Source organism: Schistocerca cancellata, chromosome 5 (assembly GCF_023864275.1).
Source record: "Schistocerca cancellata isolate TAMUIC-IGC-003103 chromosome 5, iqSchCanc2.1, whole genome shotgun sequence".
In the NCBI taxonomy this organism is placed as follows: Eukaryota; Metazoa; Arthropoda; class Insecta; order Orthoptera; family Acrididae; genus Schistocerca; species Schistocerca cancellata.
Window position 1 is genome coordinate 787,675,719 of NC_064630.1, and position 26,974 is coordinate 787,702,692.

The following is a 26,974-nucleotide window of genomic DNA, read 5'->3' on the forward strand; positions in this document are numbered from 1 at the left end:
TTCTGTGGCACTTTAACTATTTGTACGGTTCTGTTATTTCTTCCTGACGTATTACGTTCGGGATGATATCTACTGTCTGGTTCATTCACGATAATATGTTGTTGCGGATGATTTTGCTGTTGGTAAGACCGACTGTTATTAAACGTACGCTGAAAATTGTGCTCATTATTTTTACGTCTGTCATGATAATCATTTCTATACGGTGCATTGAGATAGGAATTGAAGTAGTGTGTTGTCTGTACGTAGTTATTTCCTTGTTGCTGTGCGTTAGTATATGTTGGAGTTGAGACTATACGTGCACACGGCGAAACATTAAAGCTTGGTTGACCTTGTAGACTGCATTGTTGGTTAGGTATGCTAACCGGCTGACTTTCATGTTGTTGTTGTGAAAAACCTCTATTGTTACAAAAAATGCGCTTGCTGATAATTTTACACATACTGATGATTAAATTTGTGTCTGGTATTAAAGTTCTCGTGGTTGTCATTTCTGGAGCGTCTAATGATAACTGTCACTTTCGGTAAAACTTGTCTTATCGGGTTTTCTTTACTCATTCTTAATCCTAGATAGAGCGATAGTTGAAGAGCTATTTTGATAGATATAAAGGATAGTAGAAGAGAAGGCAGCAGTGCAGAAAACTAAAGATGAAACAGCACTACTACGGCTCGGGGCCCTGTGGACACTACGGCACATATTCATTAAAGCGTAATGAATCCCCTGAGCTCAATTACACGCTGCAAATAAATTTTAGCTTTTGCGTTACAGGCAGTGCCGGTGAAAATTCAAAAACAAATTGCTGTATCCATCCTAATTATAATTTCTGCATTACACGAAATGCTGGTAAAAATTCAAAAATAAATTGTCGTATCCATTTCAAAGCGTGTACCTGTGCTCTGTCATTTTTAAATACCTTAAATATTCTTACAGGTAAAAATTGCTTATAATCGACGTTATCGTCTCTGACTTTGTGAACAGGTTCAGGATTGCATGAGAATCTATTTGTCTGTGTCACTTCGGATTCTAAGTCGCGTGGTCTCTGTAAATTACCTAAATTATACAGGCTGTGTGAGTGTGAGAAATGTTCGGAATGTGGCGTCTGCTGTGATGTATTAGTGAGTGAAACAATTTTCATTTCTGTCACTTTAATACGTTCGTCAATTTGGCTGATCCGTTGTTCAACTTTCTTGTCGACTTCCGTACCCAGAGTGCGTGAAAGTTCTGGTGACTTTAAATTAAACTCGTCGCGTATCTTTGTTGCGTTTTCTGAACATTGTTCAGTGACTGCATTAATTTCATCTCTAAATGATTCTGTTATGCCTACATGTCTATTACCTAATTCTTGTGCAACAGATCTAGTTTCTTCACTATTGTTCGTAGCACAAGTCTTAGCATCCTCACATGATTGTTCTTTCGTGTCGTGACGTTGCACGGTAACAGCTGTAATCCGTTCACTAAGTTGTTTGTTCTGTTCGTTAAGGTTGTCGTGTTTTTCATTCGACAGTTTGAAACTTTCATTAGGTTGTTTATAATTTCTGTCTAGTTTTTCATTAAGCTGTTTGAAATGGTTATCTAGTATTTCCTTCCGCTGTTTGAAACTTTCATTAATTAGTTCACTAAGTTGTTTCAAATGGTTTTTCTGTTTTTCATTGATTTGTTTGTAATGGTTATCCATCATTTCACTCCGCTGTTTGTACGATTCATTTATTTGTAGCAATAATGCCATAATTTGATTCAAGGTAACATTACCTACTCTATTCTCTGTGCTGTTTGATGACGTACCTGCAATTGTCACGTTTTGTGTATCCATTTGGATATTCTGTGATTCTTGAAAATGTTTGCTAAACGGATGTGTAGTGTTGGTCACTAAATCGGAATTAAATAAATCTGCCGTACTTTGAGTACACTGTCCATGTTTGTTAGAAAAATTTATCTGTTCATTACGTAAATTTTGCAAACCGGGTGTGTCAAACTGGGCAACGTTCATTGTAATGGAACGTGCCGCGTCATCAATTGTCGCTAGATTAACAGAGGACACAATTGAATTTTTTTGTTCATTACAAGGATCAAAGTCAATATTAGTGGTCGGTACGCACTGATTGTCTGTAAATGGAGGATTGTCATCATTACACTGCGTGTCGCAAGTACTGTCGGTCAAATGATTAGAATCTGCTATTTCACTCATTACACATCGCGATGTACTGTTAACAGTTTTTCGCGGCATTTTACCACAAATCGAAATTAAGCACAAAAAAGAAACAAAGACAATGCAAAAATGCAACAAACACAATCACAAGAAAGAGCAACAAATTGCCGATGATCAGTAAAAGAAAGAGTGACAAATTAGTAAATGTGCTGCGCCAGATGCTAACTACATTTAACTAAATAAAAACAGATATATGACTACTTCTCAGAAGATTCACAAAGAAATACGATCCTGGCCGGATGTCGCCAAGTGTAACCTCCCCGCAAAGTATGATGACAATGAAAATATGTGAATAACCTCCCCGCAACAAATGTAAATGAAAATGTGCCAAGTGTAACCTCCCCACAAAGAATATGTAAATGATAATGTAAATGTGAGCCAAGTGTAACCTCCCAATACAATTATTAAATTAAATTAATTTTTTAAATATTGTAACCTCTGTACAAAATTCACTCCGACTTATAGTCCCTATGCAAAGAATGCATTCACACGTAATATTACCACAAAATTCTTTTCTCATTTAATCTCAAGTTCGAAATAGAAAAATTCCTGAACACCAAAATAATAAAAAAAGTTTAGTAACCTGATAAATTTTATAAGGACAGCAGCGCTGGCCTTCGACCCTGTATTCTGAATAAAAAGCAAAAATTCTTACCTCAAGAAAACTGCAATTATATCCGCTCTTAATTACTCATTTTTCGACACAGCTTCGTGCAATTCTGGCATATATTTTTTTTTTATTTTTGGAGGCAATGATAATGCATTGGAAATTCTTTAAATTGAAATGAATGCTTTTCTTTAAAATAGTTGCTTTATATTATAAAAATTATTATTGGGGAATATTTTTTGAAACAAATTAAATTACAATTAACATACATTATTTAATATGCGCAAGGCTGCTTCTTTACCTTCTACAACAATACTCATCCTCGAGAGTCCTGATCAGAGTCGCGACCAGAGCACACAGCCGACGCATGCCGACTCCCGGACTAGCACGGACTAGCACGGACTCGCTACTACAGACTCACAACTACTACCTGACTGACGACTCGCGCAGACAAGCGCAGACTACCAACGGCTAACGATAAACTACTCTCTGGTCAGAGATTCTGTCATGCCTCGCCCATCGCTGGCAATGTATACATCTTACAAGGTCGCCAGGCTTGGAGTACTTCTTGGGAGGCATTGAGCACCGATTGGGCTGAGATTACCGTGTCACAGACTCTTATGGGCCACCACTCTTGAGCTGTTATCAGGAAGAAATACTAGCGGACATTCCAGTCACTAGTTCAATGCCCAGTCTTTTGTAGTGGCACCGTAGGCCGACCGAAACACTGCTGATCCAACACAGGGTTATTTTATAACCCAGGAAGGGAATTAGAAGGAAGAGAATTCTTGGGTAGTCCGAGAAGTCACTGTTGCGCACGAGACTTGCAAAGCTGTGTTTGCTGCGGTGCTCCAGATGCTATAGACGCTATCTCGAAAACGGAGTATGGAACTGCAGTTTTTGGATGCTCTGTAGGCGTGAGACGCTGCTGAACATTGACGTCACAAAATCTAAATGTTATGCAAGGTAAGATATGGCAGGACTGGCTAATGTGATTGAAGTTGATGTCAGACAGAGAACCTTAACTGTGCCAGCAAGGAACTCACTTCACTGGCCACAGAGAGAGCTGGAAAAAGCGTTAGATGTCCTTTTTCTGTTACACTACTGGCCATTAAAATTGCTACACCACGAAGACGACGTGCTACAGACTCAAAATTTAACCGACAGGAAGAAGATGCTGTGATATTCAAATGATTAGCTTTTCAGAGCATTCACGCAATGTTAGCGGCGGTGGCGACAGCTACAAAATGTTGACATGAGGAAAGTTTCCAACCGATTTATAGTACACAAACAGCAGTTGACCGGCGTTGCCTGGTTAAACATTGTTGTGATGGCTCGTGTAATGAGGATACATGCGTACCATCACGTTTCCGACTTTGATAAAGGTCGGATTGCAGCCTATCGCGATTGAGGTTTATCGTATCGCGACATTGCTGCTCGCGTTGGTCGAGATCCAATGACTGTTAGCAGAATACGGAATCGGTGAGTGCAGGAGGGTAGTACGGAACCTCGTGCTGGATCCCAACGGCCTCGTATCACTAGCAGTCGGGAGGATAGGCATCTTATCAGAATGGTTGTAACGGTTCGTGCAGTCCCGTCTCGATCCCAGAGTCAACAAATGGGGACGTTTGCAAGACAACAACGGTCTGCACGAACAGGTCGACGACGTTTCCAGCAGCATGGACTATCAGCTCGGAGACTCAACGACAAACCTGGGTGCACGAATGGCAAAACGTCATTTTTTCGGACGAATCCAGATTCTGTTTACAGCATCATGATGGTCGCGTCCGTGTTTGGCGATATCGCGGCGAACGCACATTGGAACGTGTATTCGTCATCGCCATACTGGCGTATCACCCGGGGTGATGGTATGGGGTGCCATTGGTTACACGTCTCGGTCACCTCTTGTTCGCATTGTCGATACTTTGAACAGTGTAGTTACATTTCAGATGTGTTACGACCCGTGGCTCTACCCTTCATTCGATCCCTGCGAAACCCTACATTGCAGCAGGACAATTCACGACCGCATATTGCAGTTCCTGTATAGGCCTTTCTGGATACAGAAAATGTTCGACTGCTGCTCTGGCCAGCATATTCTGCAGATCTCTCACCAACTGAAAACGTCTGGTCAATGGTAGCCATACAACTGGCTCGTCACAAGACGCTTGTCACTACTCTTGATGAACTGTGGTATCGTGTTGAAGCTGCATGGGCAGCTGCACCTATTCACGCCATCCAAGCTCTGTTTTGACCCAATGGTCAGGCGTATGAAGGCCGTTATTACGGCCAGAGGTGGTTGTTCTGGGTACTGATTTCTCAGGATCTACGCAGCCAAATTGCGTGAAAATGTAATCACATTTCAGTTCTAGTACAATACATGTGTTCAGTGAATACCCGTTTATCATCTGCATTTATTCTTGGTGTAGCAATTTTAATGGCGAGTAGTGTAAATGATGGGACAGGGGTCAGTGGTTAGCCGACTAAAGAATAACATTTTTATTGGGCAGTACTCGGAAGATACGTAGCCCGGCAAATCCAAATACTGATGAGTGTCAAAAACGGGAAAGTTTGAGTATTATTTTTAGCTAACGCTAGTTGCATCACTGCGTCATTTTCGTAGAGAGCCCTCACTGCTTCTTCTTTATCTCCAAGAGCCAGGGTGCAGTGCTGCCACAGCATATGTATCGAATCATTCAGAGTGGTTTTGGGCCAATTCGCACTTAGCCGTTGTCGAGGGTTGTTGATGTCCCACCAGTGACACTTTGCTTCCACTTCAACCTCCACCTACAGTTTACTCTGGAGAAATAGAACAGCAACCGCCGGATCACCCTTAGGGACGTTAAGAAATTTTATAGAATTTCATTACTTCAAGCTTCAGTTTCAAAACTGGCAATCCGATTCAATGACTAGCTTGCTTTCAACTCCGAACAAAGGTTTATTGCAGTCCCTTCTGTAGTACTTTTAATCGAATTCCTTGTGTAGTATTTTTGTCTTTTCTACTGATTCCATGACAAACATGATACAACTTCGCGATTGCAATTGTTTCATTCAAGTAATTATTAGAAACTTTTCCCAGCCTCTGCTCTCACGTGTGCACCAAGTTTTTACTACACAGCAATGCCTCGGCGACGTGCTTGGCGACGTCGCTCGCGGCACAGCGTTCCAGTGTATCGTGCACTGAAGGCAATAGACATTGTTATTGCTGGACAGTTCAACAAGCAACAATTAATTGGAGGCCCGAACGTGTTTCGAGGCCTCCGTTTGCAGTTCACCTGTGATGTACAGGCTCTCTTTGGAGGTAGTACATGGCTTACACTAGCTGTAGTGTGGGGCAATCACTGTGACTACGGTGGCCTTGTAGCCTTCCCAGATGCAAATATTTTGTGTTGGAAAACATGGAGTGTAGCAGAGACTACAGGACTCTTGGCTAAAGTTCCTTAAGGTACTTTGGTTCCCAGTATGCCATTTGTATTGTCTACCAGAAGCAAGAAGAAATTGAATGCTGACGAGTACCTTTTTATATGGGCTGAAGTTGGCAATGGAAATTGTAAAATAAAAATAATTGGTGATTGTATGTTGTATTATAGACAATAAAGATTGATCCACTTACCCGAGAACCATCCTTATCTATCCCGTGAGATTTTTTTTTAAAAAAAGACTAAAAACACTATTCATTTGAAAGCAGTAGGCTGGGCCCCTGTGTGCCGCTCGCTAGGCCGGTGACCTTGAAGGGGACTTAGCCGCTGCGGTGAGCGCATCAGTGTATCTCAAATTTTTAATGTAATAAACTAAATTAATTGTGATTATTGTTACATATACAGTCATTTTGTGCCTTATTCGTTATTTTGTAAAATGTTTAGGTAAAGTATGTCAGTTACAGGATCCAGTTTCCACACTATATTTGAATCATACACCTGTTACTTAGCATTATCAAGTACAGGAATAGGTTAATCACATATCTACCATTGACGTTCCATTTAAATCGACATATTCAATAAAATTCTTCAGGGTATCAGACCGCATCGTCATAATTTAAATTGCGCCAACGTTTCGGCCAGCGTTGCAGCTAGCCTTCATCAGGGCCTTACGTTAAACTGCTAAATGATACTCACTTGGTTCCTTAAATAGCTGCACGAGATAACCGTGTCGTTACTTGATTGGCTATAAAAGGAGGAGGAGGAGGGGTGGAGGTTTGCTTTATTGGTGTTTCCTTTATTATCTGTCATTGGCTGAAATAGCTGTTTTCTATTGGTCTTTATATTAATCCACCCCATTGGAGGAGACGGACGAATAGCGAACAGGTGATGGCTGTGACGTCACACTGTTTATATGCTGTCCAGAAGCCGGCTGCGGCGTGCCATTGCTTTGTGTGCTCGCGACCACTACTACGGCTCTCCGCGTGTCTGCATGGGCCGCCACGGCTCTGCCGCCGCTCCGTAGCCCTGCTATTGCAGGCAGCCAAGACCTCAGAAGCTTGTACCCGTCCTCTCTATTCATGTTGGCGGGTCTTTTGACTATTTCTATCGCCTCTCTAATCTTTCTTTTGAAAGTGAGAGGCTGTTTCGCCAGGACGCGGGCTTCTTCAAAAAATATTGGTTTCCCGCACTCGTCTCGGTGTTCCGCCACTGCTGACTTAGTGTGTTGTTTCAGGCGGATATATCTTTCATGTTCCGAGAGCCTTGTGCTAATCGGACGTCCCGTCTCACCTATGTAGACTAATCCACACGCACAACCAATTTCATATACGCCAGCTGTGTGTCGTTTGTCAACTGCATCCTTGGTAGAACCGAGCATGTCTGATATTTTGTTTCTGCTTCGGAAAATTGGTTTGATGTCGGCTTTTCGTAGAATTTTGCCAATACGTTCGGTGACCCCTTGTACATATGGTAACACAGCAATGCTCTCTGCCTCCTTCTCCTCTTCCCTATTAGTCTTCTCCCTTATTGAAGATGACAACGGCCGCGGAAGCCTACGCTTACAATAAATCCACATAGTTGTCGTGTGAAACCCAGTACTCCAAAATAGGCCAGTACGCTCCTGATACGTCGTGGACAGGTAGCTGTTTCAGCTTTGTTACCCTCGAAATTGCAAGTGATCACAGTGTTGCTGAGGTCTGTCAATGATTCCACATATTTTCTCTCTGCTATGCCATTGTCAATATAGGAGCATTAATTAGTTTGACGTTTCTTCCCTATGACTGAAACATTTTTTTTTTTCTGGATCTCGTTTGGAACTGAGACTTGCAATATTACGAACCGGTTTTTCAAAATAGAATTTTCGGAATTGTAATGCATTTAGGAATGAGATATTTGCTGTTCTAGCGGCAACGTGAAGAACAGTAGCAGCGATAGTTAATGCCGCTGCTAAAGAGCGCTCAACAGGGATACTGGACATTGTATCAGCGGTTCGTTGGCATTCGTAAATATTGAATGGAATACAATGGATAAAACGTTAGCAGAGGTCAGGAAGCTTAAACGAACTAACAGTATATTTTTCGTCAAACCTTCTTACCAACATGTTAGTGTATTTCCCACGATAGTTCATTACAACAGTTAAAAATACCGCTATTTATTGATGTCCGACTGGAACGTTCTCAGATTGAATTGTGTTCTCTATTTCCTGTCTTATGGACAGTTGCGGTGCAAGAAACTGGAAAGTGTGTGCCAGAAACTAGTCTGAGTATTGTACTTTTTTGTGAAATATTGTGTAAGTTAATATTATTACAACCAGATCATTACATAATCTAACCAGTTTTGTACTTTTTTTGAAATATAGTGTAAGCTAATATTATTACAACCAGTTCATTATATAACCTAACCAGTTTTGTACTTTTTTTGAAATATTGTGTAAGTTAATATTATTGCAACCAGTTCATTATATAATCTAACCAGTTCAATATATAGCCCTGTACGATGAGTACAAATAGTAAGTTTTTGTTTTTTTAAATGATAGTCTTCTGGGCAAATAAGTTCGGAGGAATGCCAATAACGATTACAAATGGTTGGTTTGGAAGTGGTGTGTAAATTAGCATGGAGGGTAAGAGTCTGCTAATAAAACTCTCAGTTTCTACATACAGTGTCATCTCTTTAATAATACCATTATTTTTATGTAAAGCTAAAAGTCATATAATTCTCATCGTCTGACGATATTTTCAGTTTCCCAAGCTGTTGTATACTCGTGAAATTCCGCTCTCCCTTGCTCAATACGTACAAGACAAAATATCCCACTTTAAACTGATTATATTTCTACCTTCACAAATTAAATGACTCACCACACTGTTAGATTGTGGTGCAGCAGAAGGGAGCTGAGTACCTGCAGACATTACGAAGCGTGCGTCTTCGGGGGTTGTTCTGCAACTATAAACACTGGAAAGCCATAGACTCTAGTCGTATTTTCGAGCACAATCTCCTGCTCACAATTGAAAGTTATAAAAGTTCTCTGTTTATTGGCGGGTGCTTGTTTCTCCGAGGTTTGCAGTTTTGCTGTAATCAGGTAATTCTTGCGCTTTTGGTGAAACGTATGAACCAGACGCAACATGGATATGAATGGTCTGCAGTTCACTTACACAATTGGTATGTTTCTTGTTTTTGGACATTCTGCTAGATAAGGCTCTAATGTGTGGTTATTTTATTGTTTCTGTGCTCTCATGCAGCGTGTAATCACAGATGCTATGTTCTTACACTAATCCGATTTCCAGAGAGTAGCCAGAAACTTCACGTTGAGTCATGGAAGTATAATGAGGAGAGATGGTGGTACAGACTTACGCCGTTTGTTGCTTTGTAGCAGGCGTCGCCAAGTTAGATGGGCCAAAACTTTAACAGACTACTGTTTGCCACTACCTCTTGTTATTTATTTCTGTAGTGTGCTCCCAAGAGTTCTTTTAAATAGTAAATGTAACAGTGCTTGTGTGAAGGCTTTTTCAGGCTATTTTCTGTAGGTGATATACAGGGTTATTACAAATGATTGAAGCGATTTCACAGCTCTACAATAACTTTATTATTTGAGATATTTTCACAATGCTTTGCACACACATACAAAAACTCAAAAAGTTTTTTTAGGCATTCAGAAATGTTCGATATATGCCCCTTTAGTGATTCAGCAGACATCAAGCCGATAATCAAGTTCCTCCCACACTCGGCGCAGCATGTCCCCATCAATGAGTTCGAAAGCATCATTGATGCGAGCTCGCAGTTCTGGCATGTTTCTTGGTAGAGGAGGTTTAAACACTGAATCTTTCACATAACCCCACAGAAAGAAATGGCATGGGGTTAAGTCGGGAGAGCGTGGAGGCCATGACATGAATTGCTGATCATGATCTCCACCACGACCGATCCATCGGTTTTCCAATCTCCTGTTTAAGAAATGCCGAACATCATGATGGAAGTGCGATGGGGCACCATCCTGTTGAAAGATGAAGTCGGCGCTGTCGGTCTCCAGTTGTGGCATGAGCCAATTTTCCGCGGACTACGCGAGAAACTTGCCCGCACGCGTTCAACCGTTTCTTCGCTCACTGCAGGCCGACCCGTTGATTTCCCATTACAGACGCATCCAGAAGCTTTAAACTGCGCATACCATAGCCGAATGGAGTTAGCAGTTGGTGGATCTTTGTTGAACTTCGTCCTGAAGTGTCGTTGCACTGTTATGACTGACTGATGTGAGTTCATTTCAAGCACGACATACGCTTTCTCGGCTCCTGTCGCCATTTTGTCTCACTGCGCTCTCGAGCGCTCTGACGGCAGAAATCTGAAGTGCGGCTTCAGCCGAACAAGACTTTATGAGTTTTTCTACGTATCTGTAGTGTGTCGTGACCATATGTCAATTAATGGAGCTACAGTCAATTTATGAACTCGCTTCAATCATTTGTAATAGCCCTGTGTATTTGATCTAGTATGCTGAGCTATTGACCTTTTAATACAACTTTGTTTCTGTTATACGTTTCGAATAAAAAAAGAAGTATGTCATGTGAAATAGCTGGTTTCGTAATCCAAATTTTCCCTAATACGGAACGACGGAAGTGATGTTTGGTCTGTGGCGTATCCTTCAATATTCTCAGAACATATTTTGCTGTGTGTGGTCGGTTTGCAATCTTTCCATCTCACAGCATTTGTCCAGAGAGCATTTCGAGTTCCACCAATAGGAAATTTGCACTCGAACAATAGCATTGAAACCAATACACTAATGGTAAACAGCGCAACCAAAGTTCGTGTACATAACTGAAAATATCTGTGAATGAGTTGAACTACGGCTGAAATATGATCCATTACACTTCAGCTATAATCAGAACGATTAGCACAACGGTAAGTGACGCAAGCTGAAATTTGCAATCAAAAAATTTCCACCGGAAAGTAATGTCTGGGGCAACTGATATTGCAGACGTTAGCTTCAAGTCTGTGACGTCATGACAACTCCCCTTGTTATAACCACATGTGGTTAATAGCACAAAAAAAGAAAGAAAAAGTGTTACAGCAGAAGTCAAAAGTTTGTATTGCACGGGCTTTCGCTGCGTTCGGGTACGAGAAAGTTGAAGATTTGCTTGTACTGATAAAAAATAATGTAATAGCGCAAAAAAGATAGGAGTTCTTGAGGGAAATTAAAATCATTTATGAATTACTACAGGGAGTCTTTATCACACTGATTATTTTTGGCGTGTAAGTACACCATTTCTGATTGTTCTAATAACGCGAAGAAAAATTACTTGTCATACAGAGTGGAACGGAAGGAAATATAGCCTGAGAAACCATACGCTTCCGGACAGGTATTGGTATGTGCTTCACTGTAAACGGATATTCGGTCGTGAACGATGATAGCTTATCTGTCCTGAGAACAATGCTACACATAACAAGAATGGGTTTAGGAGTACTACTAGAAAACTACCCAATAGCACTGTGATTGGTATAAATTAGCGATTGGTAAGACACTTGTCCTGATCGTTAATGTGATTTTTATTTATTCTATCATTACGCGTTTAGGGAAACACCGTCATAAGATCTCTTATAGGATATCTAGAGAATAAGAGCAAATATTTAAAGACACAAATGGTGCTAGCGGAGTTAAGCGGACTAACATTCCTCTCGAAACAATACAAAGTGCTCCGTCGCGTTGTAATTAATTACGAAAACACCATCAGTGTCTAAACTGACACCAGCAGTTCCACTTGCCACAACTTTTCTCCAGTATGTGGCGGTAGTGATAGTATCCTATGACATCAGGCAGTCTGTTGTACTACAAGGTGCATTTTAGTACGTATTATTGGACAGACAGAAGAAACACACACGCAAATATACACACTTCATATTTTAACAAGATCGCAGCTGTTACAGTCCAAGTTTGATGGACTGTCAAACAAGAAGTGACAGAAATCGAAACAGCTCAATGTCAGATAAAATATTACCAGTAATATTGAATGTGACATTATAATTACAAATAGTTCAGTATATATAAAACTAGAAAATAAGGAGGAAAGGCAGCAGGGGCAATTACTGGGACTGCTGGGAACCACTGCCAGTTATAGCTCAGAAGTGGGTATTGCTTTAAGCTTAGAGTTCCTTCGCTACTATTGCACTGTAAAGTTTATCAGTGATTACAGTTACAAGTTCCTACCAACAAGGCCATCGTTCAAGCACCTATAATTATAGATACGCGCGACTATTCAGTACGTCGTTATAACCAACTACCACGACTACATAACGGAGGAGACTGTTTGAAAACAGTAGTACATAACAGCTAAAATTTTTACCAACGTATTCAGAACAGTAGTTCATGACGATCAAAATAATAAAATATAAACATGAAAAGTTAAAGAGAGGGGAGCAAGAGAATTTATACAATAAAAGAGACCATAGAAATCTATGGGTAGTAACAAGCTATATTCGTAACATAACAACATCATTCATTGCATTATTAAAAAAAAAAGATCAACAGCCATACATTGCAATATCTTTAACCAATAGGATTCCGTACCTGTATAATAAACAGAACATGACAATAAGAAGCTGTTTACGACAACAGCACAATATAGTCATAATCACGAAATCTATCTATGAAACGGAGGAGGAATTCTGTTACTGAAAAACTGGAAAACCGTAATATAGTGCGTTCATCTAATACCGTTCTTTTTAAGCCATTGTATAACCATCGGAATAAATGTTATTTAAGATATTTTAACTACGCATCACACTTGACTTTTATTAGCTTCAACCACATACCAACTTAAAACGAGCGTTTACACGAATAAATCGTAAAACTTTTCGCCGTATTTTGTATTCCATCCCAGCATGGGCACTGTTATCTTAATGACGTGATTTTCTAATAAAATGTCAAGACATATAGTCCATAGAGACGCGCACAGTGACAAACCGAAAGAGCAATGAGAGTTAATGTCTCACGAAGGGATCACTGAGAACGGAGCATGAGTCCTGTTTCGGGAAGGGTGCAAAAGAAAATCGACCTTGTCTTTTTCAAGGGAATCTTCCCGGAATCTGCTTAAACGATGTAGGGGAAACACGCTGATTCATCATCTGAGAGGCCGGACGGCGATTGGAGGAATGTAATGGAAAAAAACACTCCAAACCGACATTTCACATGAGTTATGTCCAATGAAATTCTGTAACGCGGCCATCTGTGTGGCGTGCTTATAATTATGTATTATTTACATTTTAGGACAATTAATCTATAAAAAACTTACCATATTTAATGACAGCATGAAAACCGTGTGAAGATGAATCATAACTTTTCGAAACCGGTAACGGTACCCTTTGAATAAGGGAACAGAAAATAAATTTGTAAATGGTTGCTCTCTCAACATCATCAACATTTGTCTGAAAGTAAATTTACGATGAAAGTATTCTTCAAACTTTCGAAAGTACGCTCAGTTGTTGCCACTGCTGCGTCCGTTACGGTCCGTGACCCTTAGCCTGTGCCATATGAAAAACATGCCTGTGTTCCTGCTCTTCGTGCGCAGTATACTTTAGCCAGTAACTTATCGCACAGGCAAAGCTTAACACAGAAATAGCATCTGCGCCTTCATTGCACACGTATCGTTAAATCCCTCAGAAAACTGTAGCAAGTACTTTAAAGCGGATGACGTTCGTTAGTCTACTGATCTTTATTTGTCTTCTCTATTTCCGTGAGTGCTACTTTTTATTTCGACAATGTAGCACATACCAGCCCCTCTCCCCCATCCGAATAACCAATACATTCCTTGGAAAATCGTTCTCCCATTTATATAACAGCTTCAGATGCCTACTTTAGAAATGAATTAATTTTTCAAATACTTAAAGGTTAAGCATGTAAACCCTGTATATGGAGGTACACACCGTGGATAATTTGCGCTCCGTTTTAAGAATATCTAGTATTTCAACCATTTCAGTGTTTACGGCGTCATATCTCCCGAACTACGAAGCGTAAGATGATATAATGTTTCTTGTACATTCAGTTATACATGTGGGTAATGTTCTCAAAACATATTGCTAATAGATACAGTATATTCGAAAGCAGATACTAGTACCATTTATTTTAATTTATTTATTCATGTATTAATTGATTTGAATTACTGTTCTACTAATGGCTTGTGACCTATTACTACTTAATCCAAAACATTTAAATTGTGCAGAAAACTGAAGAACTGTAACTAAACGACAAAAAGATAAAAGAATTAGAGGAAAGGAGTCCCTATTGCAGCCTCACGACTTTTGGCCCTGAAATATACGTAGTACATATCCGACGTGTTACCACCTTCCATTAACGATCTACTTCTATGCGGTTTTGTTGTCTATGATGATATAGACCATTTATCGCCCTTCCAGGGCCACTGATGTTTAAGGAAGTAATATTGTGCTGCATGACACTGTTCCTGCTATGTTATGCAATGAAAATGCCGTATAGCTAATATTACTAGAAGTACGAATGTTATCGAGGTTGTGGGCACCTAACCATGGGCTTCACTCGCGTAATCTCGTTATTGCAGACTTCAGATTGACTACTTCACTCTCATTGTCCGGTTGCAGTCACTTACGATCATCATTTCCGTTTTGCACCGGCAGTGCAAGTCCGGAGCGACATTTTCTCTAAAGTTCCGCCAGAAATCTGAGACTTTCTTCGGTTGGGTCAGTAACAATAGTTTGTCAGCAGGAGTTGAATATTGCAAAGTGTAATAGAACGTCTTGTGGAATTCCTACGTCTCCAGATTCCTCTCTGTATGAAATTTAATCTTCACAGATGCGTGTTATAAGGACCTTCTCGTGATAAAACATGCGTCTTGCCCCGTCTGGGACTTACTTAGTGTTTTTATCTATTCCACGACGTTCGCGTAGATAAACTTGTAGGCTCTAGTTTGCAATTTTAACAGTTAACAGTTCATATACACTGCAGCGCCAAAGAAACTGGTATATGCAAGCGTATTCAAAGACATTGATATGCAAACAGACAGAATACGGCGCTGCTGTCGTCAACGCCTGTGTAAGACAACAAGTGTCTGGTGCAGTTGTCAGATCGGTTAGTGCTGCTAAAATGCCAGGTCACAAAGACTTGAGGGAGTTTGAACTTTACGTTACTGTCGGCGTCGAGAGACGGGAAACCGCGAGGTAGCGATGAAGTGGGGATTTTCCTGTACGACCGTTTACGAGCCTACCGTGAATATCAGGAATCCGGTGAAACATCGAATCTCCGACTCGCCGGGGCCGGAAAATGATCCTGCAAGAACGGGATCAACGACGAGTGAAAAGAATCTTCCAGCGTGACAGAAATGCAATCCTTCGGCAAATATCTGCATACTTCAACGCTGGGCCAAGTGTCAGTGTGCGAACCATTCAACGAAACTTCTTCGACATGGTCTTTCGGAGGCGTAAGCCCAGTCGTGTACCCTTGATGATTGCATGGCAAAAACCTTTACGCCTCGATTTTGCCCGTCTACACCGGCAGTGGACTGTTGATGACTGGAAACATGTTGCCTCGTTGGAGAGTCTCCTTTCAAATCGTATCGAGCCGGTGGAGGGTATGGAGACGTCATGAATCCAAGGACCCTAGATGTCAGCAGGTGACTGTTCAAGCTGGTGGAGACTCTGTAGCGGTGTGAGGCGCATGCAGTTTGAGTTATATGGGATCCCTGACACGTCTAGATACGACACTGATCATCTGCATCCATTCATGTCCATTACGCATTCCGACGGACTTGGGCAGTTCCATCAGGATAATGCGACACCCCACACTTAGGTTAGTGGAGGTAGCCCATGTAACATATCTTGCATTGATTTTCTTAGGTTAGTAGAGGTGTGAATCATTATCCTGATGGAATTTGAAGTTTCCGCCATTTTCTGCAGGAGGGGAGGGGTAGGTTAGTGGAGGTAGCCCAATTGACCTATCTTCCCACCTAAATTCAAACTTCCCGCCAAAACCCGCGATCATCGATGACGTCGTCGCCTCCATCTTGGACGATGTCAATGCCACCATCTTGAATGGCATCATCGTGGCCATCTTGGATAACAGTACTTTGGTGTGGTGTCCCCCTTGCCGCCACCTCGTGCTATAAACTGGCGCCAAGTTTGAATTTTGGCTGTGAAATGGGTCAGTTAGGCTATATTAACCTAAGGAAATGGCGGGAAATAAAGGGCAGTTCTACTAACCTAAGTCACCCAACCGCCACTTTCTCTTAGGGATTTGTGAGAAAAGGACTCGTCTAGTGCTGGACTTAAGTCTTCATTTAAGCAATTTGATGCATTGCAGCCATCCAGTGTGTTCACCATGAGGTCCAGACTGCAACTGACCTAGTACGCAGTACCACTACCAGAGGGCGCTGTCGTCCAAGATGGTGGCTGATGACGTGAGTACCATTACCAAAGATGGCAGGTAACAGTGTGTTCGCCACCAGATCCAGGCCTAGTACACATTACCACCACCAGAGTGCACTATCTTCCATAATGTAATCCAAGATGACGTTCTGGGGTGGGGGAAATGGCTGGAACCAATAGGAACCCATAATTCAGTCACATGCTCGACTTCAGCCAGTAGGATGGTAGTATCTGGTGACATCATTGTAGGAGACATAGGCGAGGCTCAGCAGCTCTCGGACCTCAGTCTTGTCCATCTTGTCGGGACCTGCAGCAGCAGCATCCAGCGCATCTGAACCAGTACTGACCATGTGGAATCCATTAGCACACATAGCCCACTTCATGGAGCAGGACAAGGAGTTGTTATTATCCCTCCCACTCACAGATTTGTGTAATGAGGGCATGCGATCTGCCCCGACACATCGGATACTATCGCTGGCAGTGTTAAACAACAGGATGGAGCTCAGTACTAGTCACCAACATATAACCCACATTAGCAGAACGTCCCTGTGATACAACCAAAGAGTGCAGATACTGTGGACAAGAAGGTGTCGAGTGCACCTACGCTTTTCACCTCCACTTACAATTTAATTCATAGTCGATCTAAATGTGTGAACATTGCTATAGAAGCGCACCATGTTGGAGGGTTGCATATGAGAATGGAGATTGAGAATGTATCCAAGTGTGTTAAAGTGCCAATTTCCGAGTTCGACTGGGATGAAATATGTCATGCTGAGCGCTACATCAATCAGCAGATGACTACAGAGCACTTTCCAACTCATTTCCCCCCATACATTCACCTTACTGGTGTGACAATTTCTATTACAACAGTGTATGATGACCGTGCAATATGTGTGAAATCGGGTGACAAATGTGTTTATCTAAGATGTACCTCAGTTATGAGGTTATGCGATCTGGATACTGCCATATGTCTGGCGCTGGAGAGACTGAATCATTGGTTGCCTAGCATAGACTCTGCATACAATGATGTTTTAAACTCCATATGTTTGCATAGTGTACATGTTGATGATCTGAAGAAGCTCCTTTGTTTGCACATAAACGCTGAACCTAAAGAGAAACAGGTTTATTGTGTGTGATAAACCTGAGTACTGTGAGGCATGTATCGGCTTGAGTGAGATACGCACTGAATTTATTGCATATCAAAAAGCTTTATTTGGTAAATACTGTACAGGTGAGAAGAAGAAGTTACAAACAGATTGTTATTATATTCCTGAAATACTACACCCTATGTATGATATTTAAATAAATAAACAATTTATGTATATGTAATCTCAAACCATGTTTGGGTTTTATTTAACACCTCTCTGGTTACAGTCAAAGCAATACAATTATTAATTTTTGTTTTCAATGCTATATGAGTTATTGAGATGATGATTGATCAAGTTACTCTTCATGGGTGAAACATGTAGATGTTTTGTCTGCATAGCCAATATAGCTCAGTCGCTTAAGTGATAGAACTATAGTGGCTACACATAGTATTATTGTCCTTTCCAACGTTTTTTTTCTATATATGTCAACTACTTGTCTGTTCATGGAATAGTTAGTATCATGGCAGAGTGGGTGAAACATCCACATCACAAGGACTTTGTTGTCGGTGGCTGGTCCTGTGAAGATGAGAAAGAAGACCTGAAGAAGAACAAGAAGAACGGAATTATCCTTCCTGATAATATAAGAGCAATTATTGTAGGTCCATCCAATTGTGGGAAGACTAATGTCCTCATGACTCTGATATCTCATGTAGATGGTGTCCGATATGAACATGATTGTGTATTCTCAAAAATGTTGTTTCAACCCAAGTATCAGCTATTGCAGAAGATATTGTGTGGTGTAGATGATGTTACATACACGACATTCAGTTAAAGCGGGGATGTCCCTCCACCTGAAAAAGCAAAGCCAAACACTGTTTTCATATTTGACGATGTTGCTGTAGGAAACCAAGACTAAATTCGAAAATATTCCTGTTTCGGTCGTCATATGGGTGCTGATGTATTTCATCTAAGCAAAACACATTCCAGAATCCCCACGTTAGGGATAACGTGAACCTCATAATAGCCTTCAAACAAGACAACCAGAATTTAAAACACATTTACCAGGCACATGTCGGAACTGACATGTCCTTCAATGATTTTGTAAAGATAAGTGTAGATTGCTGGAATCATCCACATAATGGGTTTCTCGTTATTGATAAAACAATATAACTGAGTAATGGTACGTACAGGCGAAACTTTCAAGAGTCTTTGCATATATACCACGGTAAGAGAGGTAGGCAAATCAGTATATGCAGCACCATGGGCAAATTCGAGAGTATGTCTGGCACTCAACCCGAGAAAATGGGTGTACACAGACAGAGCATTAGCCTGTACGTGGATGCGAAAATTCAGGCTATTGTGCATAAAGTTGGAGGTATGAGCAGGGAACTAGAGACATATTGCCATACTCTTGGGCATGGTAAATGCGTTAAAGGAGTTATTTAATGAAGTCGGTAAGAAAGTAGCCGACATATCTGAAACGTTTGAGGCTATTGAGAGGAAAATAGATGTAGATTCCTTGTTGTAGAGAAGGGGGAGCAGGTACATTTTAAGACGAAGAAGAAAATTACCATGTATATAAAGCCTCACACTGAGGAGATGTCTGATTAGTGTACACGGAGATGTCGACGAATTAGAAAGTGATTCAAGAATGGAAGCAGTACGTGAGAAATTACGGTTGCTGAGGTTACGGCAGATCGTTCGACAGCAAACACTAAGAGAGACCTTTAAGCCGGTTGCTGAATCACTCCGACAGCTCTCAGCAAGATCAAAAACACACGATAACGAAGATGTTGCCACTGACGAATTCATTATTCGTCACACTCCCGGTCAGGTAGATACACTACTGGCCATTAAAATTGCCACACCACGAAGATGACGTTCTACAGACGCGAAATTTAACCGACAGGAAGAAGATGCTGTGATATGCAAATAAATAGCTTTTCAGAGCACTCCCACAAGGCGGCGCCGGTGGCGACACCTACAACGTGCTGGCATGAGGAAAGATTCCAACCGATTTCTCATACACAGACAGCAGTTGACCGGCGTTGCCTGGTGAAACGTGATGCCTCGTGTAAGGTGGAGAAATGCGTACCATCATGTTTCTGACTTTGATAAAGGTCGGCTTGTAGCCTATCGCGATTGCGGTTTATCGTATCGAGACATTGCTACTCGCGTTGGTCGAGATCCAATGACTGTCAGCAGAATATGGAATCGGTGGGTTCAGAAGGGTAATACGGAACGCCGTGCTAGCAGTCGAGATGACAGGCATCTTATCCGCATGGCTGTAGCGGTACGTGCAGCCACGGCTCGATCACCCAGTCAACATATTTGGACGTTTGCAAGACAACAACCATCTGCATGAACAGTTCGACGACGTTTGCAGCAGCATGGACTATCAGCTCGGAGACCATGGCTGCTGTTACCCTTGACGTTGCGTCACGGACAGGAGCACCTGGGATATTGTACTCAATGACATGCCTGGGTGGACGAATGACAAAATGTCATTTTTTCGGATGAATCCAGGTTCTGTTCAAAGCATCATTATGGTCACATCCGTGTTTGACGACATCGTGATGAAAGCGCATTGAAAGTGTGTGTTTGTCATCGCCATACTGGCGTATCACCCAGCGTGATGGTATGGGGTGCCACTCGTAACACGTGTCGGTCGCCTCTTGTTCGCATTGTCGGCACTTTGAACAGTGGACGTTACGTTTCAGATGTGTTACGACCCGTGGCTCCACCCTTCATTCGATCCCTGCGAAACCCTACATTTCAGCAGGATAATGCACGACCGCATGTTACAGGTCCTGTACGGACATTTCTGGATACAGGAACTGCTCCCCTGGCCAGCGCATACTCCAGACCTCTCACCAATTGAAGACGTCTGGTCAATGGTGGCCGAGCAACTGGCTCGTCACAATACGCCAGTCACTACTCTTGATGAAATGTGGTATAGTGTTGAAACTGTATGGGCAGTTGTATCTGTACACGCCATCCAATCTCTGTTTGACTTAATGCCCAGGCGTATGAAGGCCGTTATTACGGCCAGAAGTGGTTGTTCTGGGTACTGATTTCTTAGGATCTATGCACCCAAATTGCGTTAAAATGTAATCTCATGTCAGTTCTAGTATAATATATTTGTCCAATGAATACCCGTTTATCATCTGCATTTGTTCTTGTTGTAGCAATTTTAATGGCCAGTAGTATAGAACATTCGGCATTAGCAGGGGAAGACCGTACATGTTTGGTACGCATTCTGTAACTGTAACTGATGACACAATACAGATTGGTAATAGATGGCCTGAGACCACACCTAGCTTAAAGAATCTTACTCTCCTAAGACCTACCAAGAAAACCTATAACTTATTCAGTTAATGATAGGGGAGCGTACCGTGAAATACTCCATAAGACTGGTGTACACAAGACCACGAAGAGCCTGAGCAACATGAAATATAAAACCATTATAAAACCAATACTTGAAGTAAAAAAAGAAGGACAGTAGCAGCAGCAGCAATAGTGATGATATTGACATTGAGCCTAAAGCAGTGAACTATCGATTCCCGCAGTATATATATATTATGTCGACCCCAACGAGCTAACAGATCGACTACGTCTGCTCATAGCATCAGCTGCTACAGGTAATACAGCTCATTCGATTGAGGTTGTTACAGTAATCTCTGTGGTTAGAGAGAGAGGTAGCAGCGAATAAGTATGGAGGCTGTAGTTCGATAACTCCACAAACCAGTGCGGCGGTGCGGTTCTTTCCGTCCCTTTTCGACGAACCTGCACCTACCTGTGAACATTGTCTCAGCATATCATGAAAGGGGAACCGAGCGAAACCTACTGTACTTCGTCGTGAACCAGGCTGCAATTAAAGTCACTAATCCACGTTTCGGGAGGAAGTTTTTACACGAAATGAAAGGTTGGAAATTTTGTCCTCAATTAATATGTTCTGAAACTTAGGTGAACAAGTATCACTGCCAAGCACGTACTAGTCTTAACACAGTCACTCACAATCCCTTTCACTCACGTTAACAAGTTTATGGTGTTGCAGTTCCCGAAAACTTAATAGCTACAAAACTACTGATTGTTTTTGATTGAGAATGCTCGCCAAATATTAAATCTGTCGTTACCAAATGCAGTCACAGTTTTTAGCCACCGACCTGCTCAATACGCCACGCAGAATATTCACTTAAAAATTACGAAATTTCTACACGCCCATCGGAATAATTATGCCGTCACTTCACCACACTTTTGATGTATGAAATACTGCTAGGTCCGGCAACGTATCGTTTCCATCGGAACTACTACTACGCACGTCCGAACTGTTTCATGGCTAGGCTCCCACTCTTCTCTAAAATACTCTAAGTCTTCTATACCAGCATGGAAAGGCGCACGAAGAATATTGCTTTACCACTGGTCAGTTTACTCAACAGCCAATAGCAAAACAACATTCTCCCGCGTCAATCCGCGCTTTCATCAATAACCAATCGCAAAATAGTAAACCTAACGACTACACTTTTTACCGACGTAATTATCTAATATCCTGAAATTTTGCTTATGCACAAAGTTATTTAATATTGTTATTTATACCTGAATTTACTTTCCCTTTACCATAGACTTACTTTACAAATCTGTTCTACAAAATTCCTGTTTGTCCATATCCATACTTCTTCGAAATGTTCTCACACTAAATCTTACTACATAACTCGTTAAACAATTATCTTCATATTAACCTTCGAAACTAAAATCACAGTCCCCCTATCCAATATTGCCCTCTGTCGACTGATACACAAACTACGTGCGCGTCCAGTCTCGCGTCACCGTCTGTCACTATCCAGCTGTGAGACACATCTCCAACTTAACCGTCTCCAAGGCAGGATCGGTATACAGCGCTACGCCTCACCAGCACGCAAAACATACCCTCATAGGCATGTTGTGATTAAAGCGCTGGATGACTTGTGATAAGCTGATATTGTAGATATGAGTTAATATTCACATAAGAATAATGGATTCAAATATATTTTAATGATTATTGTTACAGACTCCAAATTTGCCTGGGCAGAAATGTCGCCGATGTTTTTGAGCGTTTGCTACAGACAGGGACGAATCGATGCCCAGACAACCTCCAAACAGATCGCGGAGGGGAGTTCTACAACAGGTATTTCAACACCGTGATGCAGCGGTACGGTATACATCACTATTCAATATTCACTCACCAGAAGGCAAGTAACGTGGGGCGTCTGAACAGAACAATATAAGGCCGACTGTGGATCGTTTTAACCTTCGCGGCTCATAGAAATGGACGGATGTCCTCCAAGAAATAATTGCTCAGTATAATCGAACTAAACATACCACAATAAAAATGTCGGCGTCAGGGATTTTCTCTGCCTCGTGATGACTGGGTGTTGTGTGCTGTCCTTAGGTTAGTTAGGTTTAAGTAGTTCTAAGTTCTAGGGGACTGATGTCCATAGATGTTAAGTCCTATAGTGCTCAGAGCCACTCGAACCAATAAATATGTGACCAATCGATGTTCGTGATAATGGACTCAGGGATACAGCGTACTATCGCATTAAGATGCTAGATTCACGCAAACAGAAATTTTAATGCAGGTGATTTGATGCGTATCTCAAAACGCCAGACGGCATTTGAGAAATCATACCTACCGAACTGGTCAACTGAGATATTTACAGTTTCAAAGGCGCAACGAACAAATCCTAGAACTTATATATTGAAGGATAGTAAAGGTGAAGAAATTGCAGGCTGCTTCTACACCGAGGAGTTGCAGAAAAGCTCAGAACCGGATGTTTTTCTTGTGGAGCGAGTCATAAGACGTCGGGGAAATAAAGCACTAGCCAAATGGCTTGGTACTCCTGCTGCACAAAACAGATGGATTGATACCTACGATTTCCTGTGAAGGGTGTTACAAAAAGGTACGGCCAAACTTTCAGGAAACATTCCTCACACACAAATAAAGAAAAGATGTTATGTGGACATGTGTTCGGAAACGCTTAATTTCTATGTTGGAGCTCATTTTAGTTTCGTCAGTATGTACTGTACTTCCTCGATTCACTGCCAGTTGGCCCAATTGAAGGAAGATAATGTTGACTTCGGTGCTTGTGTTGACATGCGACTCATTGCTCTACAGTACTAGCATCAAGCACATCAATACGTAGCATCAACAGGTCAGTGTTCATCACGAACGTGGTTTTGCAGTCAGTGCAATGTTTACAAATGCGGAGTTGGCAGATGCCCATTTGATGTATGGATTAGCACGGGGCAATAGCCGTGGCGCGGTACGTTTGTATCGATTTCCAGAACGAAGGTGTCCCGACAGGAAGACGTTCGAAGCAATTGATCGGCGTCTTAGGGAGCACGGAACATTCCAGCCTGTGACTCGCGACTCGGGAAGACCTAGAACGACGAGGACACCTGCAATGGACGAGGCAATTCTTCCTGCAGTTGACGATAACTCTAATGTCAGCGTCAGAGGAGTTGCTGCTGTTCAAGGTAACGTTGACCACGTCACTGTATGGAGAGTGCTACGGGAGAACCAGTTGTTTCCGTACCATGTACAGCGTGTGCAGGCGCTATCAGCAGCTGATTGGCCTCCACGGGTACACTTCTGCGAATGGTTCATCCAACAATGTGTGAATCCTCATTTCAGTGCAAATGTTGTCTTTACGGATGAGGCTTCATTCCAACGTGATAAAATTGTAAATTTTCGCAATCAACATGTGTGAGCTGACGAGAATCCGCACGCAATTGTGCCATCACGTCATCAACACAGATTTTCTGGGAACTTTTGGGCAGGCATTGTTGATGATGTCTTGATTGGGCCCCATGTTCTTCCACCTACGCTCAATGGAGCACGTTATCATGATTTCATACGGGATACTCCACCTATGCTGCTACAACATGTGCCTTTACAAGTACGACACAACATATGGTTCATGCACGATGGAGCTCCTGCACATTTCAGTCGAAGTGTTCGTACGCTTCTCAACAACAGATTCGGTGACCGATGGATTGGTAAAGGCTGACCAATTCCATGGCCTCCTCGCTCTCCTGACCTCAACACTCTTGACTTTCATTTATGGGGGCATTAGAGAGCTCTTGTCTACGCAACCCCGGTACCAAATGTAGAGACTCTTCGTGCTCGTATTGTGGACGGCTGTGATAAAATTCGCCATTCTTCAGTGCTGCATCAGCGCATCAGGGATTCCACGCGACGGAGGGTGGATGCTTGTATCCTCGCTAACGCAGGACATTTTGAACATTTCCTGTAACAGAGTGTTTGCAATCACGCTGGTACGTTCTGTTGCTGTGTGTTTCCATTCCATGATTAATGTGATTTGAAGAGAAGTAAGAAAATGAGCTCTAACATCGAAAGTAAACGTTTCCGGACACATGTCCACATAACATATTTTCTTTCTTTGTGTGTGAGGAATGTTTCCTGAAAGTTTGGCCCTACCTTTTTGTAACACCCTGTATAACGGGCGTGCGTAGTCCACAACCACCGCTGTAGCATAACATGCGTGCTAGGAGACGCATTAGTGGAAGTGGTGGTATTGTAGACAAACTGCTAGTGGAATTACACATCCATGGATGCAACTACTGTGGACCCAGGACAAAGGCTCAGAAACGCTTGGCGCGAGATGAGAACGGGGTTAATCTGCTCGACGAAGCGTGTAAGGAACACGACGTTGCATAGGCTGCAAATAAAGATCTATGAAGTCGTCACATCGCAGATAGGATTTTAACTGATAAGGCTAAGGTGATACGGAGAAGAAAGGATATTAGTACAGATCAAAGCATCGCAGCATTTGCAGTTGATTAAATCATTCATGTAAAAATTAAGTTTAGGAGTGATGAATTTCAAACGAGTTATGAATGCTGCACGTTGTGCACTAAACAAGAAGACGATGGACAAGGGCGGGAAGCTAAGCTGTTTGAAGAACGGTATCCTGACAGCGATGTATGCAGCTAAAAAGGTAGTGAAGCAGAAAGATGCGGGAAGCAGAAGAAGAAGAAGAAGAAGAAGAGGATTGCTTAAAGCACCTCGAGTTCTACCAATACGTAAGACATCTGGCGGTTTTATTCGATTTCTCATTAGCCCCCCCCCCCCCCGCGCCCTTGGTGGTAGGTTCCCTCGCTGGTGGTGCTGCAGCTATCGCTCGAATGGTCAAGAACGTACAAAGCTTCCAAGCACAGTTAGAAGAGGCTAGAAGACATAACTGCATAATGGAATCCACAGCCATCGGAAAAATACTATACTTGAAACCGTACAGGAAAGGGCTTGGTCTGTTCATAAACAAAAAGAAAGCCCATTAGCGGTACTACCAGATCGACCCCTCAAAAATACAGATATTCCTAAGTTTGTTAGAGCCAAATTCAAGATACCAAGATTCCGAGATGTGTTTATGCAGGATACAGTACTGAAGACTATGTGGAAAACTGGTGAATTCGGTACTGTGAATTTAGATGTTGCTGGAGGCCCCGGCACCCACTGGGTATCATATGATATGAATAATGTGGATACCATCAACTATTTACACTCATTTGGTTACCTGGAAACACTAGAACAATTACAACGATACTTCACTCACAGAAGACGGTGCTCTACAACTAAGGACGCTATCAGGACTTTAATACACACCTCTGTGGACATCTATAAATCATGTTTCTCTTGACGTTCACAAAGAAGAAGAAAAGAAGAAGAAATATGTTATATAAGGAGGAGGTTTAAACATTCTTTCACTAGTTGACTTTAAGATGAAATGTCGTACACTTTGACGTTAAAAGAACGATCACCTGTATTGGGTGCAAATTACTCCTCGCGAATAGATTGGAGGGTTGGTGAAGGGTTCTGTGTTAGCAGAAAAGCCAACACTGTGTTACGAGTGAAGGCGGATATGCACGCGTTTTAGCTCAAGCAGGCTAGCGTGAGGAGGGAAGAACTATACAGAAGTGAGGTCTGGAACATGACAAGGAATGAGAATTCAGAAAGCGGATGTAATTAGTTTGATACTTAACTTTAATCCATTAATGATGAACGTCGCTCTTGACGGTACATGATTCACAATATTATCTGTTCAGAATACATTCTTGAAGATGGTGATTATAGTAATTGAATATGGCGCCTTGCTAGGTCGTAGCAAATGACGTAGCTGAAGGCTATGGTAAACTATCGTCTCTGAAAATGAGAGCGTATGTAGACAGTGAACCACCGCTAGCAAAGTCGGCTGTACAACTGGGGCGAGTGCTAGGGAGTCTCTCTAGACTAGACCT